General features: G+C 41.5%; 1 protein-coding gene across 11 annotated transcripts in view; it reads left to right on the plus strand.

The window, feature by feature from the left end:
- The window catches only part of Ppfibp1 (PPFIA binding protein 1), a 136780-nt gene that overhangs the window by 655 nt on the left and 120745 nt on the right, over window positions 1–15380 (plus strand). The gene's annotated exons all lie outside the window — the stretch shown is intronic.

The raw sequence follows: 15380 nt of genomic DNA on the forward strand, positions 1-15380 counted from the left end.
CCACAGACTCCAGTCAGGGAAATGTGCTCCCAGCCCCCCCCCCCCCACAGCCTCCCCCTACAGACTCCAGTTAGGGAAGTGTGTTCCCAGCTCACATCCAGACTTCCCTCCACAGCCTGCAGCCAGGGAAGTGTGCTCCCAGCTCACACCCGGACTCCCCGACCCCTCACACACCCACAGTCTCCAAGTCAGGGTAGTATAAGCCCATCTCATACTCGTCCCCCCACCACACCATAGACTCTGAATCACAGAACTCCAGTCAGGGAAGTGTGCTGGGACCCCACGCCTCAGAATCCCCACCACACCACAGCCTCCAGTCAGGGAAGTGTGCTTCCAGCTCACACCTGGACTCCCCACCACACCACAGAGTCCAGTCAGGGAAATGTGCTGGGACCCGAACACCCCAGAATCCTAAGTACCATGGAACTCTAGTCAGGGACATGCGCACAGTCTTACACCGTGGGCATCTCACCAAAGCACAGACTCATTCAGGACAGTGTGAGCCCATCTCACACTCGTCCCCCCCACCACACCATAGACTCTGATACCACAGAACTCCAATTACGGAAGTGTTCTGGGACCCTACATCCCAGAGTCTCCACCACACCACAGACTTCAGTTAGGGAATTTTAGTGGGACCCCACACCCCGGAATTACTCCAATAATACCACAGGCTCCATTCAGGGAACTGTAATGGGACCCAGACTCCCTATAATATACCTCAGATTCCAGTCAGGGGACTGTGGTGCAACTCCAGAATCCCTATATAATACTGCAGAGCCACGCCACACATTTGGAAAGTGTGCTCAGACCCTGAATCTCAGTTTCCTCATATTACAAGAGAATGCCCATCAGGGACATATGCTTGAGCCCAGTCTCCTACACTACTACAGAACCAGCAGGGAAGTATATGTGCAGGTGGGAACAGGAGTGGGGAATATTTAAAAGTGCCACAAATATGTGAATCATCTTCTCAGAAAGTAAAGAGAAAATAGTTTTATGTTTTCTCAGTTTCCTTACATCCTACCATATATTTCTTAAGTAAAAGAACATCAGTGTTATCCTTGCATATCAATGTAAAATACTTTTTTATGTAGTCCAGTTAGGATGTGAGAAATTCACTTGTATATATTCGTAGCTGTGGGAAAACTGGTTTCTTGGGGGCACAATTCTACAACTCTGTTGGTGTTTATACACCAGAGCAGTTAGGAAAGCGGCTGACAATCTAGATCTTGCCTGGGGCTTCTTGAGAAAAAATTGAATGAAGGCTGTTAGTTGTGTTTTCAGGGTTCACGTTTAGAGAAAGGAGTTTAAGTTTTATTTTATTACTTTTTATTTTTAAAACAGGATTTCACTATGTAGCCCTGGCTGTTCTGAGCCACTGTGCAGACCGCTCAGGCCTCAAACTCACTGAAGTCTGCCTGTCTCTGCTTCCTAACTCTTAGGGTTAAAGCCTGTGCCAGCATTACTGGTTCAGAAAGGAGTTTTAACAGGCAAATGCTGGGAAGCGTGGTACACAAACTCTTAATAATGAGAATATGATTTTTTCTGATGTGGGGCCAAAACAAACCCTTGCTTTCAGTAAGAATTGACAGCAGTGTGAGGGGAACTCAAAAGGTCTGATTGTTAACTTGAGAAAGCAATTGTCTATTGGCAGGATTCTGATTTTATTTCTTGTTTCAAACTCCTTTTCTTGCTTGGAGATTTTCTGCGCTTGGGTCACTGAGTGTGATTAGCTCTCTGGGGGAAAAGTAACTTTGAGTACTCTGACTCCAACACTGGCTCTCAGAGTTTCAAGGCGCTTTCTTTTAGAGCAAGAAATAGAAAGCATGTAGCTGAGGTTTCTGAGTGAAGCCAGTTTCCTCTTTGAGGGCAGGGGTTCCTCAGCAGTGAGGATTCCCTGGTTGCCAGGTCTGGAGGAAGTGGGAGTGGACTTCATTGTTAGTCAGAAGCTGCATCCCAGACTCTGACCTAAAGGGCATTTCCAGGAGCTAGGTAAAGAAAGTCATCACATTATGTCTAGTAAACCCAAGTCAGGAAGTGTGGGCATAGAGGATTTTAAAAATGGAACTTAAAAGACGTCTCTATAGCCAGAACTGGGAAGGACATTTGTGTGTTATTTTCTTTGTTTTCAAACAGCATTGTTCCTAGTTCCTGGAATAACCGAACAGCACGGGGCATATGAAGAGCAACCTTTTGATAGGGCCAACCCCTCTCCCCCTTTCTTCTTTGAGATAGGATCTCACCCTGTTGCCCAGGCTGGCCTTTAACTTTGGTTCTTCTTGCTCCCCCCCTGGGATTACATGTTTGTGCCATCGTACCCAGCAAGAACAGGCTTTTGTAAAGGGAGTATGTGCTTTATGGGAACAGAACATTTTAATTTTTTGTTGCATTTTTGAACCAAGGCATTGGAATTGCTACTGACTCAGCAATAATATTGGACAAAATTTTGGTATTTATGTTCAATGAGTGTATGTAAAATATTCTGTATTTTCTAGTGCAGTTTTCTTTCTTCTATTGGGAAAGAAATGTGGAATTCCTGTGGGCACTAAGGTGGGTGCTATGTAGCGTAGCCTTGCTTGATGACAGATTCTAGACAATGACATGCAGTTAAAGATGGAACCTCGAAGACCAGATAGTCAAGCAAAAAGTATTGTGTGTGTGTGTGTGTGTGTGTGTGTGTGTGTGTGTGTATGTATGGCTTTCTTTGGGGGGGGGCAAGTTTTAAAACATTTGAGCAATAAGTTATTGTACAACTTAATTTGAAATACTATTTCTCTTTTTTTCAGTTCATGGTTATGAGGGCAGACGTGCTAGAGTAAAACATGGTACTTTTATTCTTTTATTTTATGTGTACGAACTTACTGCCTGTATGCTGTATAGTGAGGGCCCCAGGGGCCTAGAAGAGGATGTCAGAAGCCCTGAAACTGCAGTTACAGACAGTTTTAAAACCCATGTGAGCGCAGGGTCTGTGTTAGAGTCATGAGTGCTCTTAACCACTGAGCCACCTCTCCAGCCCCAGCGTGGTAGTTTGAAAGGCAAGTTCTTGGGCCAGTGAGATAGCTCAGTGGGTAAAGGCACTTGCTGCCAGGCCTGATCCCTAGATAGAAGGAGAGAATGGAGTCCCCCAAGTTGTCTTCTAGCCTCAGCTCCTTATAACATATGTGGGACACATACACTAAGTAAATAAAAATGAAAAGAAAAAGGAGAATTGTTAAAAGATATGAAAGTTTTTAAGAAAGGTGAGATTAGGTTTTGATTTAATTCATTTTGATAAACAACTATTACTATTATAATAGTGACATTAACATAAGAGTCAGTTGGTCTTACCAGACCAGAAACTTGAAATCTAGGCTACACTGTAATTCTAAATTACACATGTCTAATCTGAAAGTTGTCTTAAATTGTTCTTGGGAACACAGTCACTGAGGGAGCCTCATGCAGTTCCTGTGGTCTTTATGCCGTTCTTTGTACCAGTATGAGGTAAATCACAACAAGGTCATTCTCTCGCTGAGCAGCTGACTTCTTTTACAATCTTTTATATCCATGGACTACTTAGGTTTTGTAGTAAATTATGCTGACAACTTGTTACATTAAAATAAGCTTTTTGAGGTTTTCATTTCCATTTTTTAAGCAGCTGAACTAGAAGGAAATTCTGATTAACTGAAGGAAAATCTTATTTAACATTCTGTCTTTTTCAAAGATGTTGCATGTTTCTGTCCTGGTTTGAATTACCTTTACAAGACAGTGAGTGAAGGAGTTAGTTAATGTCTCCATATCCATTCATATTTGGGTCGATGTCTTTATTTTATTTTATTTTTTTTAAATTTGGTGTGTGTGTGTGTTGTATGTGTGCGTGCTTGTATGTGGGAGGCCAGGAGCAGATGTTAGGCATCTTCTTAAGTTTGGCTAGGCTCACTACTCAAAAGCTGCAGCGGCTTTCTGCTTGTCCAGCTCCTGGTATTACAGGTCTGTGTTGCTGTGGGTGGTACGGCCCAAACTCAGGGCCTTACTCTTTTGTGGTAAGCACTTTAACAACAGAACCATCTCCCCAGTCCTAAGTATTGAATCTGTATTTTAAAAATGTCAAAGGGGGAAAAACATGAACAGGCAATATCATATAATCACTTTATTTCCAGAGATTTTTCTAGAAAGTCTTTTTAGTTCTGAAGTCAGCAGTCATTGTAAACCCTTTCAGAAAGTCCTAATCCTAGTTAAAAAGATCTCCATCCCCTTCCCATATAAAAACAAATTAATTAACAAGTTAATTAATTAATTTCTGAGGTAGGGTTTCTCTGTGCAGCTCTGGCTGTCCTGGCTTTGCAGATCAGGCGGGCCTCAAATTCAAGAGATCCACCTGCCTCTGGCCCCCAGGTGTTGAGATCAAAGACATTGACCACCACCACCCAGCTCAATTAATTTATTTCTGTTTAATGGGAACAGATGTTTTGTTTGCATGTATGTCTGTGTACCACATGCCTAATGCCCTTGAAGGGAGGCCAGACGAGAGTGTTGGATCACCTAGAACTGGAGCTATAGACGTTTGTGAGCTGTCATTTGGGTGCTGGAAATGAAGCTGAGCTGTCTCTCAAGCCCCATCATTTGAATTTGGAAAACCAGTGTCAAACATGAGTTTAAATGAGAAATTCAAAGTTATCACAGTTAAAGCTCTGTTTCGGGGCTGGGCCATGTTTAGAAATAAAGCAAACCAAGTGTCTTCTGGACAGCCTTTTGGTGCAGCTAAAAGTTTATAAAATTACAATTAAATCAATTATCAAATGTCTGAAACTTCAGTGGGCTCGTGCAGTTCCTCATCTGTTGTGTTACTTACTCCTTAGACTTACTGCAGGGCATGTCAGAACCTATGCCTATTACACCCCTGCAGCTTTTGTCAATATATATCACAGAGATTAATGCTTTATTAAATAAAGCTCATGGCAAAACCAAAACAAACCAAAACAAAACCTAAGATGATTTAGCCCGCCCTACAGAATTCAAAGACTTCCATTTTTTTTTTCTTTTCATGTAGTAATTATGTTGTTGCTGGAATGCAAAGCGGTGAGGATTCTTTTTCTGTTTTATTTTCCACTTTGAAGGAACTGAAATGCCAAAAAAGGTTGGGTTATAGATTAAAATTGGCCTCTCTGAAAAGATTTAATTAGCATGCAGTTTTGTGGTGAGGAGGGAGGGAGGGAGGGAGGGAGGGTCTGAGTTCAGTGTGGAACAGTCTATGCATTGAACAGTTTCTATTTCTGAAATGTGGGCCAGGTGGGTTTGCCCTCACAGTTTGTGCCTGCGTTGGGCTTATGTGTCTCACTGGAACCTGCTATGACTCACATTTTGACCAGCCCACACACGTGTCTTTGTTTTTGTTGGCAAGTTTAAGGAGTTGAGAATAGACAGACCATTTAGTGCTTTCTGTATAGTACTACACTTGAAAATGCCTATGAATACAGGAATTGTATAGAGTACCAGTCATTATGCTTAGGTATTTGGAGCATGTAGGGGGAAGATCAGATGCTATAATGTTTGGGGGTTGTTGTAAATTTCATGGACGCCCCATTAGCCTGAGTGTGAATGGGTATTTTTACCTATTCTCTAACCAATCTAATTCAAGCACACATCTTTAGGAAAGCAGGTATGCTGTTCATAGTGTATGAGTTCTAGATAACAAGGCAAACTTGATTAGATAAAAGCAAGATTAAAGATGGTGCTTTCAGAGGAAAGAGCTCATGATGTCTCAGTGCTAGCTGAGGAGCTATTGCCTGCCATGGAATGGAGAGTCAGTTTTCTTTGGGGATGTGGCCTCTGGTGTATTGCTCCAATGATTGGCTATAGGAAGTACTAACTGGACAGAGAGATGGATATATGATATATGCATTTATTCATATACACATATGTATGATATGGTATACATATATATATGTGTATATATATATATATATATATATATATGATATATCCATACACACATACACACACACATATATATGATATATCCATATATGTGACATGATAACAAGAGAGGGGGATGTGTGTGCATGGGGTGTGTCCCAGTGAATAGGGAAAGGGGAGTAGGGTGGCGGCAGATATGACCAAAATATATTGTATGCATGTATGAAATTGTCAAAGCATAAAATGAAAATGTTTTAAAAAGATGCTGTTTTCAGTGGTAAGATTTTATGCCTAGAGAAGTGACTGAGTCCTTCAGACAAACAGAACCCAAGGCAGCTCTTGGAAAGCTCATTACATTGCTTTTGCTTCTCTCGTTTCAGTCGTAGAACTTTGCATAAACATCATCGCACTGCTCCAGAGTTGTATGGGATTTTTTTTAGTAGGGAAATTTTATTGAATTTACTTTATCTAGAAGAACATGAAAACATGAGGAACTTGACGACCTGTTTTTGTTGCTGTTTTTAATCATGTAAGAACTCAGCAGCATAGGTAGTGTTGAACAAATAATGTCCCTATGGCCATTATGTTTTTCTAAGATGTACAAACTTGTACAACCATTTTGGAAATCAATTTGGCAGTTTCTCAGAAAACTGGGAATAGTTCTACCTCAAGACCCAGTTATACCACTGGGCATATATCTAAAAGATACTCCAACATCCCACAAAGACACTTGCTCAACTATGTTCATAGCAGCTTAATTAGTAATAGCCAGAAACTGGAAACAACCCAGATGCCCCTCAACTGAAGAAAGGATAAAGAAAAAGTGGTTCATTTACAAATGTAATACTGTTCAGCTATAAAAAACAAAGACATCATGATTTCTGCAGGCAAATGAATGAATCTTGAGAATATCATCCTGAGTGAGGATGATCAGTACACAGTAGAAGACCTAATTTTGTTTGAAGTGGAATTTGAACTTGCTCTACTGTCATCTTATGAATGATGGAAAAGCCTGTGAGCCTGTGTGTTGTCTTCTAGATTGGCTGTGGGCAGAGGGGTGGGGGAGGGGAAGGGGACAGGGAAAAGAGAAAAGGGAAATGATGAGTCAGGTAAGTGTCTGGTTGATCCAGTGAGTCTGCTGGGACCAGACCTGTGAAGTTACTTGGGTAACTGTTTCCTTGGAATCAGGTACTTGGATGTTTCTGTCAACCTTTCACATTCTCTAATTGTAACTGCACAATTGAGAAGCCTTTTAAAGAGTTTTGGTTCTTGATCATTTTCTCTGCTTAAGGACTTTGGTTCTCTAGGGTGACATTTCCTCCCCATTGCCATATAGGGGTCAGTGATGTGCAGTCGCTTGTGGACTTAACTAAGTTTAAATTAAAAAAACGACTTTTTTTTTTTAAATTAAAAGACATTATTCTATGTGAGGGGAAAAGAAAAGAGTGTGAGGTTAGAGCCCCATAGGTACTAAACTAGAAGTCTTGTTTATAACAGGTTGACACTGGCAAGTTGTTAATCTCTCAGTGGTAGTCTTTCTATCTCTAAAGTGGTGTAAGTATTGATGCTTGTGTTGAGAATATTTGCTAGGATTAGAAATCATTGGAAATAATGAATCAAGATAAAAAATGGCACTGGAGGTAGGAAGCTGAGGGCATAGAATGTCACGGTTCTGGGAAGTTAGTTGGAAGCTGAGAAGTTGGTGATATTCTGGATTTGCTATACTAGATTTCACCTGCCCATCTCTTGATTGACACTGGCATACTTGGCATATAGACTTCCAAGAAAAGATGTTAGCTATTATGGAAGGAGCATTGTGTAGAGACCCTGGAGAAAGGGGTAGCTCTCCAAGTAGGTTCTCAATTAACCTAGGTAGAGAGGTCAGGTGACGGGCCAGCTGTGAACTCTTTCCTGTCTACTTATTGTCCCTTTAGCTCTCACCTCACTCCTACCTCCTTAAACCAGAGCACCCAGGAGTCTGCTCTCCCAACTCTGAGAGAGTAAAAGATGTGCTTATGAAAATTTTATTAGCTGCAGCCTAGGAATGAAGGGCGTGGGCTCTGGAGCCAGATGATTGTAGATTCGGATCCCTTGTCCTTACTAGCTATGTGATTTTGGTTAATTAAATTGCTTGTGAACTGAGAGTAGTTGGGTGGTTATGAGGATTAAGTATGATAATGTTTGTGAAGCACTAATAGCTTTATTCTTGGCAAACAACCTGCCTTGGATAGATGAATATTCACTGAATATTTTTTCTTGAGGTGTGGAGGAGGGTGGATTATAAAGAAGGGTTTGGAAATAGTATGCTGGGTATTCCTAGGTGAATAGATGAGAACAGGACTACAGGGAGCAGATGACTCTTAACCAAGAAGAGCACACAAGAAAAATGGAATTTTAATGGGAAACATGATGGCTAAGTCTGATTGTTTGGAATTCAAGATTATATTGTGATTCATATATAGTAATCAACCTTAGTGTTCTCATTGCATGAATTAATAAAATAATAATCACTTCACTAGGTTTTTAGGTGAACAATACCATCAGAGAGAGTAGCTAATGCTTACCTAGCTCTTGCTGCACCATAAACAGTTATAAGCATCTTACATGTTTTACCTTAATCCCTGCATTTGCTTGAGAAGAAAGTACGGCTATTATGTGTACTTTATACACAAGGGCTCAAAGGCCCTGAAAGGTTCAGCAACTTGGTCAAGGTCATGAAGATTGTGTGAGCTGGGCTTGGGTGGGGATAGGGGACCATGCTATAAATCAAGCTCTTCATTAGTCACTAATGCAAGGTAGGTAGGGTTCCAGGGCATGTTCCTGCCTTTGGTTTGGCTTTGTAAGTGGTATATTAAAGGCTTTCAAGCATTGTTAGTGGGGGCTGGAGAGATGGCTCAGAGGTTAGGAGTGCCTGTTCTCAAACCACAAGGACTGGAGTTTGCATTCTGGCACCCATGTAACAGGATTGGCTCCTCTGCATGCACCTATAACCTCAGCTCTGAGAGAGGTGGAGATGGAAGGATTGCTGTGGCTTTCTGGATTCTAGTCTAGGCAAGAAATATGAGCCCAGGTACAAGGAGAGACTTTTACCTCAAAGGGAAAAAAAAAGTGGCAAGTGATAGAGGGTATATTTAGTGTCCTCTTCTGGTTCCTGCATATGTTTATATCTGTATAAACACATGTGCATGTACTCATATAGACAGAGATACAAACAAATAAATACATCTTTTCAAAAAGGATTGTAAGTTGATATCCACATGATGATTTTAAGCAATATTAGAAATTTAAGTTTGCAGTGTAGGCAAATTCCTAGGTTGATAGCCATCTCTGTAGAACTGTTACATAAAAGCTGGAGTATAAACTCTGAAGAGTATATAAAGTAAAGAGAAGCAAGTACCTAACCCTGAGGAAGTATGTGGTACTTAGGAGGCAAAGGAAAACCTACCAAGGGAGGTAGAGCATGAACCATAAAAGAAAATGGTGGTCAAAGCAAGGGATGAACCCTGTGTTGTGATTGTTCGTATGCTCACAGTCAGCAGGCTCATTACAGGGGTAGACTGGGGAGTCTGCCAGTCTTTTTGTGAACTCAGAGAAAGCAAGCAGTTCGAGTAGCACAGGAGAGATGGAATCCAGGGTGGAATATTGAGGATTACAAGGAGAACAGTAAGCCACAGTAGGTGAACATTTTGTCTTTTCCCTCAAGGAATTGATGGCTGAGGCACTACCGATGTAGTGAGTAGCTGAGGTTGGAGAAAGTGTGGTCAAGGAGCAAGTGCAAGGCACCGGGGCTGGGGAAGGATGGGAGAAACACAACTGGGCAGAGGGTGGCGGGGTCATTTTGAATTCTAGAGAACTCTTCTTTAAGTGGGGTAGAAGAAAGCACTCAGTGAAATGGAGGAAAATATAATGGGAAGGGCTAAGTGTTGAGTGAGTTCTCTGCAGGCCATCTTCCATACAGTAGGAAGCAGTGAAAGGAAATTCATAGACAAGTTGCCCTGGCTCCAGAGGAGCTGGCTCTGGGGATTATTGTTCAAGAGGAAAAACTTGAAATAATGACAGGAGTCTCTCATCTAAACAATACGGAGTGACATATTTACCAGGATGTGTCTTGAGGCAGTCAGCTAATTTATTGAAGTGGAAAGCAGTGTTAGCAAAAAGAAAAAAAAAAATCAGACAAAGGAAAACTTGACTTGTTTGAAGGAGGAATTTTTAGACAACCAGACTTAATGGCTTAATGGTTCACAGGCTAGCTTCTTGGGGAAACTTGAGCATTCCAAGTGGTGAGAAACAGCTGGTTTTGGTGCCACATTCAGTTACTGGTTAAAGCAGAACTTCCAGTACCCCAGGAAATGCTCTATAGGAAGGGGTTGTGAAGCAGAGGCCATTTCGTTATATACTAGTTTTGATAAGGTTGTTGTTAATTTTTATTTTAACTAGTTATTTCTAGTCAGAGCTTTTGCTGAAAAGACATGGGGTTGTGGTTTTCTAGAAGATTTGTTGTGGTGATGACATCAGGATAATGAAGTAGAAGACTAAAGCAGTCCGGTGAATAAGAGTGTGGTCCACTGATGTCCCCTTAGGATTGGCTTTGCATTTTGCTGTTTCATTTATCAGCAGTCAGCCATCGTCCAGCTATGTTAAACCAGAGATTCCAGAAATAAACATTTCCAAATCATGTGCCATTCTTAGTAGCATGATGAAACCTTTCCCTGTCCCCCATTTGCCTGGGGCATGAATCATCCTTTTGTCCTGAGTATTCATGCTACCTGCCTGTCTTGACTTTGGCTTACAGCATAGTGCTCACACAGATAATCCTGAGGTAGAGACCACATGGGGATAGGTATGTGTTCTACAGTCTTTAATAAATTTTAGCCAGCATTTGGTCTGGGAATTTTTACTTACTGAAATTAAGATTTAGAACTGGTCTGTCACCTGTGGGCCTTCACCTTGATGAAGGATGAACAGGAGAGCAGGATGGGCTGGACATGGAGATAAAGAAGTTGGAGTTTATATTTCTATGGCCGCTTGAGCTTTTGTTTCAGTAAAATCTCTACCTTCAGTCACACAGCTTTAAGCATCTTTCTATTTTCAGTGAATTCTCGACAACCAGTCAGAATGTACATCTTTTATTCTGAGATTCACTATGGAAGTTAAGGATATGCTTTGTAGCAACTCTTGCTTACTTTTTAAGGAAAATGTTATTTCTTGGATTTTGCCTGGCTGTTGTCACAACTGTGTCACTGTGTCACCTCATCTGATCTTGATCTCTTTCCAAGCTTGTCTTTCCTGCTCCTGTGCAGAGGGACTGACCTGTGGCAAGCTCAACAGGCGCTGGTCCCCTTCCTTATTGCTTCTCGTGCTTAAACCGGTCTTGCCTTCAGGCCGGCTGGAAGCAGCTGTGCTGAGAGGCTGTGTCAGAACTCAGCTTGAGAACTCTACCAGAGATCAGGTAACCTCCAGTGTAGATTTTAGATGCTCAGCTTTATGTAGGTGAGGCGTTTAGCTTGCCCAGCCTAACCCATTTGAGACTTTTGACGCTAGCCTTGTTTGTTGCCACTCCTTTGGTTTGTAGTTGTTTCTGGAATTGTACTTTACAATGAGAACTTCAGTTGTGCTATCTCAGTTAATTATGAGGGCCATGTAAGCACTGTTTCTATTTTACAGATGCAAGAAGAGGTTTTGTTTGTTTGTTTGTTTGTTTGTTTTCCAATACAGATGGCTTATGTCTGGATATATCTTACTTTTTTCAGATAGATTATATGCTAGTTGAAGACCATGATGTGTTTCCCAGTAGGAAGTAAATAAATAGGTGATGAGGTTTCTTAGACCAACATTTGCTGAGGTCCATGGAGGTAGAAAGGTGGTTCAGTTAGGTAAGATGTGTAAGGTAGGCATCCTACCTGGAGATGCATGAAGTATATAGAATTATGGATCTTGGGCTCTGGAGGCCCCACCATTCCGTCAAGTGAGGGCAGTAACAGTAATTTCTGTAGCAGTGGCTTGCAGTGGAGGTGATTTTGACTCAAAGAAGACATCTGATGATGTCAGGAGACATTTTTATGTCACAGCTTGGGGACTGGAAGGAGTGTCACCAAATCTGGTGATAGGGTCTGGAGATGTGCCTAAGAATCCCACAGAGAAAGGCCATCCTGACAAAGACTGTATGCCCCAGGTGTCTGTTGTGGGGTTCTGAAGATGAAGCAGGATGTGGAGCACAAAGTGCTTGCTGAGTTAGCAGTTGCTGTGGGAAAGCCATCTCAGAGACCTCAAGCCTTCGAGAGGGTGAACCCCCAGGAGTTAATTGTGATTTTGCTGAGGCAAAGCCATATGCTCAGAGCTTCATGTTGTCCTGTTGAGCACAGACAAGCTCACTGAAGATGGCTTGTTTATGTTACACTGTGTACCAACATGAGCTGGCTGTTATTCAGAGCTGTGAAAACAATGATTAGTTTTTAAGGTGTTCCTAGTAACTTCCTGCTCAACTAGTTTGTTTTGTGGAGATAATTTTGGTGTGTTCCTTCATAGAAAAGGTTTCAGTTTATGAATTTCCAAAATATGCTTTGATATGTGAGATTTGCAGCTTTTATTCTGACCCCAAGAAGCCTAGTGTTGTGCTAGACCTAGTTCAGTACAGAGTAGCTTTGTTCCTGATGGATGGCCTTAACTGCAGCTTATGTGCTACCTGCAGAAATGTGAGAGCCTTTGGGTTTACATCTCTTGTTCATTATGTACTCATATTTGAAATTGTTAGTTTTTTTTTTGTAATCACAAAATGAATTACCTTATAAGTTTGAGTAATATAGAAAAAAAATACAACGGAGACCCGAATTTTAAAATGTTATCAGGAGCTGAGGAGATGGCTTAGTGATTGAGAGCACTTGCTGTTCTTACAGAGGACCTGGGTTTGGTTTCTAGCACCCACATTGAACAGCTCATAAATGCCTGTAACATCAGTTCCAGGGGATCTGGTGCCCTCTTCTGGCCAGTGGGCCCTGCATATATGTGGCACACATACTTAATGTTCAGCTCCCCACCACTCCCACATGTTCCTTAAAAAAAAAAAAAAAAATCCTGGGCAAATCCAGGAAGGAAATCAGGCCGTACTTTGAGGTATACTTCTTTTGTGTGGTGGAATGTTTCCTTTCATCTTTTCCCCTAGTCATATATTTTCTCCATAAGTCAAATATTCTGAGTATATAATTTTACTTCCACTTTTATACAGCTTAGCATTGTCTCATTGGCATTGCTGAAATATCTGTAAACAGTTCTGAGGACTGTGTGGTGTGCTCTGTTTACTGGGGGGCATGTTGCTTGTTTTCAGCTTTGATGAGCATTTGTGCTGTCAGTGTTCTCTGAGTTTTATATTGGTCTCATTTTCACAGGATGAAATGTGTGGAAGTCCTGGTTAACATTTCTGTAATTAGCCAGAACGAACTTATTCCCATTAGCAGAAGGATATTCCCACTTTGATAATATTTGGGTCTTTTTTTTTTAAACCCCAAAGACTTTTTAAAAGACATATTTCTTTATTTTATGTATATGAGTACTCTGTGGCTATCTTCAGACACACCAGAAGAGGGCATTAGATTCCATTACAGATGGTTGTGAGCCACCATGTGGTTGCTGGGAACTGAACTCAGGACCTCTGGAAGAGCAGTCAGTGCTCTTAACTGCTGAGCCATCTCTCCAGCTCCACATATTTGGGGCTTTTTAAAGGAAAAAGATACCTTTTCTTTTTTATGTATTTGCTGTTAATGAGATTAGATGTGAGTATGTGACTAAGGGCGTTGTTGCTGGAATTTCTAACCACAATAAACCCCGTATAAAAACCACTCAATCCAGATATTTAAGATATAAGCCTAGACTGGGCAGACCTAACACTATACTAACTTATTCCCCAGCTATAAGACCCCTTGCTACTTGTGGTTTCTCCTGGCCACATGGTTCTGCTCAATCATGGCTTCCTCCTCTTATTCTGTCCTCTCTCCTTCCCCTCTGATCCTCTTCTGCCTCTCTTGAGGAAGCAGAATTAATATCAGAATACAAACAGCATCAGGAAAACCCACAACAGGCTTCATGTATCTTAACAGACTCTTCATGTTATTGTCCCATTTTATCTATTGTAAATTTGTATTTTTAACTCTTTCAACTCTAGCTCATGTTTTTAAATATTATTTGCCCTCTATATGTTAACATACATATTTTTACCTAGTTTTCTTATCTAACTTTTTATTTCAATGACTTAATTTTTATTTTTTTTTATGTATAAATGTGTGTGGTTTTTAGGCACATGCAAACATGTAGTGTCTGAGGAGGGTAAAAAGGGAATGCTGGATCCCCTGGAACTGGAGTTGAGATGGTTGTGAGGTGCTGGGACCTGAGCTGTGCTCCTGCGAGAGCAACATGTGCTCTTGACTGCTGAGCCACGTTCTTCTTTTATTGTTTTCTTTTCTACCTCACATCTTCAAATCTTTTAAGTCAGTGTTACAGTGAACTCTTATTGCTCTGCAAGTCACCATTTAGTGTAATCATTGTTTAAAATTATATCTCAAAGGAGATGTTTGTTTCCTGTGGAGGACTGACCTCAAGTGCCTGTGTCCCCACTGTGTCCTGGGATAAAGAACCTTCATGCACACATATGGGATACAAAAGGGAAAGTTGGCAAGAGAAGATGAGGCTCTTACTGGGTCAAGGGTTGCACGATTGGTTTTGTTTCTGATTTCCCTTGCCTCTGGGTGGAAGGGAGCTTACTGAAGGCAGGAAGGCTTCCACTGATTCTGAATTGGCTAACTATGACCAGGAGTCCATTCAACAAACTGTGGCCTCGATTTGTATAGAGTTATCCCACAATCAATTTTTTATCTATGGGAAGGTAGCTGAAACAGGGGCTGTGACAGGTTTCCTCAATGCCTGGGCCCTTCCCCCTTCAGGCTCTGAGGTGTGGTCTTAACCGGGCCCTGGACCTGCACTCAGTTGCTCATCAGCTGTACCACCTCAAGCTTGAAGATGAGGTAACATTATGGAACCCTTGGCTGCTTTGGTAAGGCCTTTCACTGCGGCTTTTATAGCTGCTTCTTACCTCAATGTTATAAGGTTAAATACCATCTTCATCTCCATGAATTTGGGAGGAAACCACCACTCAATGGAAGTGTTGTTAAAACAGAGCTTCTGACTCCAGGGCTGATGGGCTCCACTTAGGAGCAGCCCTGTCACTGTAGTCAGGGTCCTGAATTCCTTGGTGGAACTAGTAGGTCGTGTGCAGCTTCCAATATCTTAGGTTTTGGAATCAGTTGTACCTTGGATAGAATCCTAGAGTGTTCTTGTTTTAGGATTACAGTTCTGTTCCTTACCCACCCTGAGCTCTGTCTTCTCATTAGTAGCATGAAATATCTTTGCTTTTTAGGATTGTTGGATTAAATTGAGATGCCTATCATAATACCTGGCTCATTTTCTGTAGGAGTTCAGCAGATTATGTCTTAGTTCTC

This window comes from Mus caroli, chromosome 6 (assembly GCF_900094665.2).
Source record: "Mus caroli chromosome 6, CAROLI_EIJ_v1.1, whole genome shotgun sequence".
NCBI lineage: Eukaryota > Metazoa > Chordata > Mammalia > Rodentia > Muridae > Mus > Mus caroli.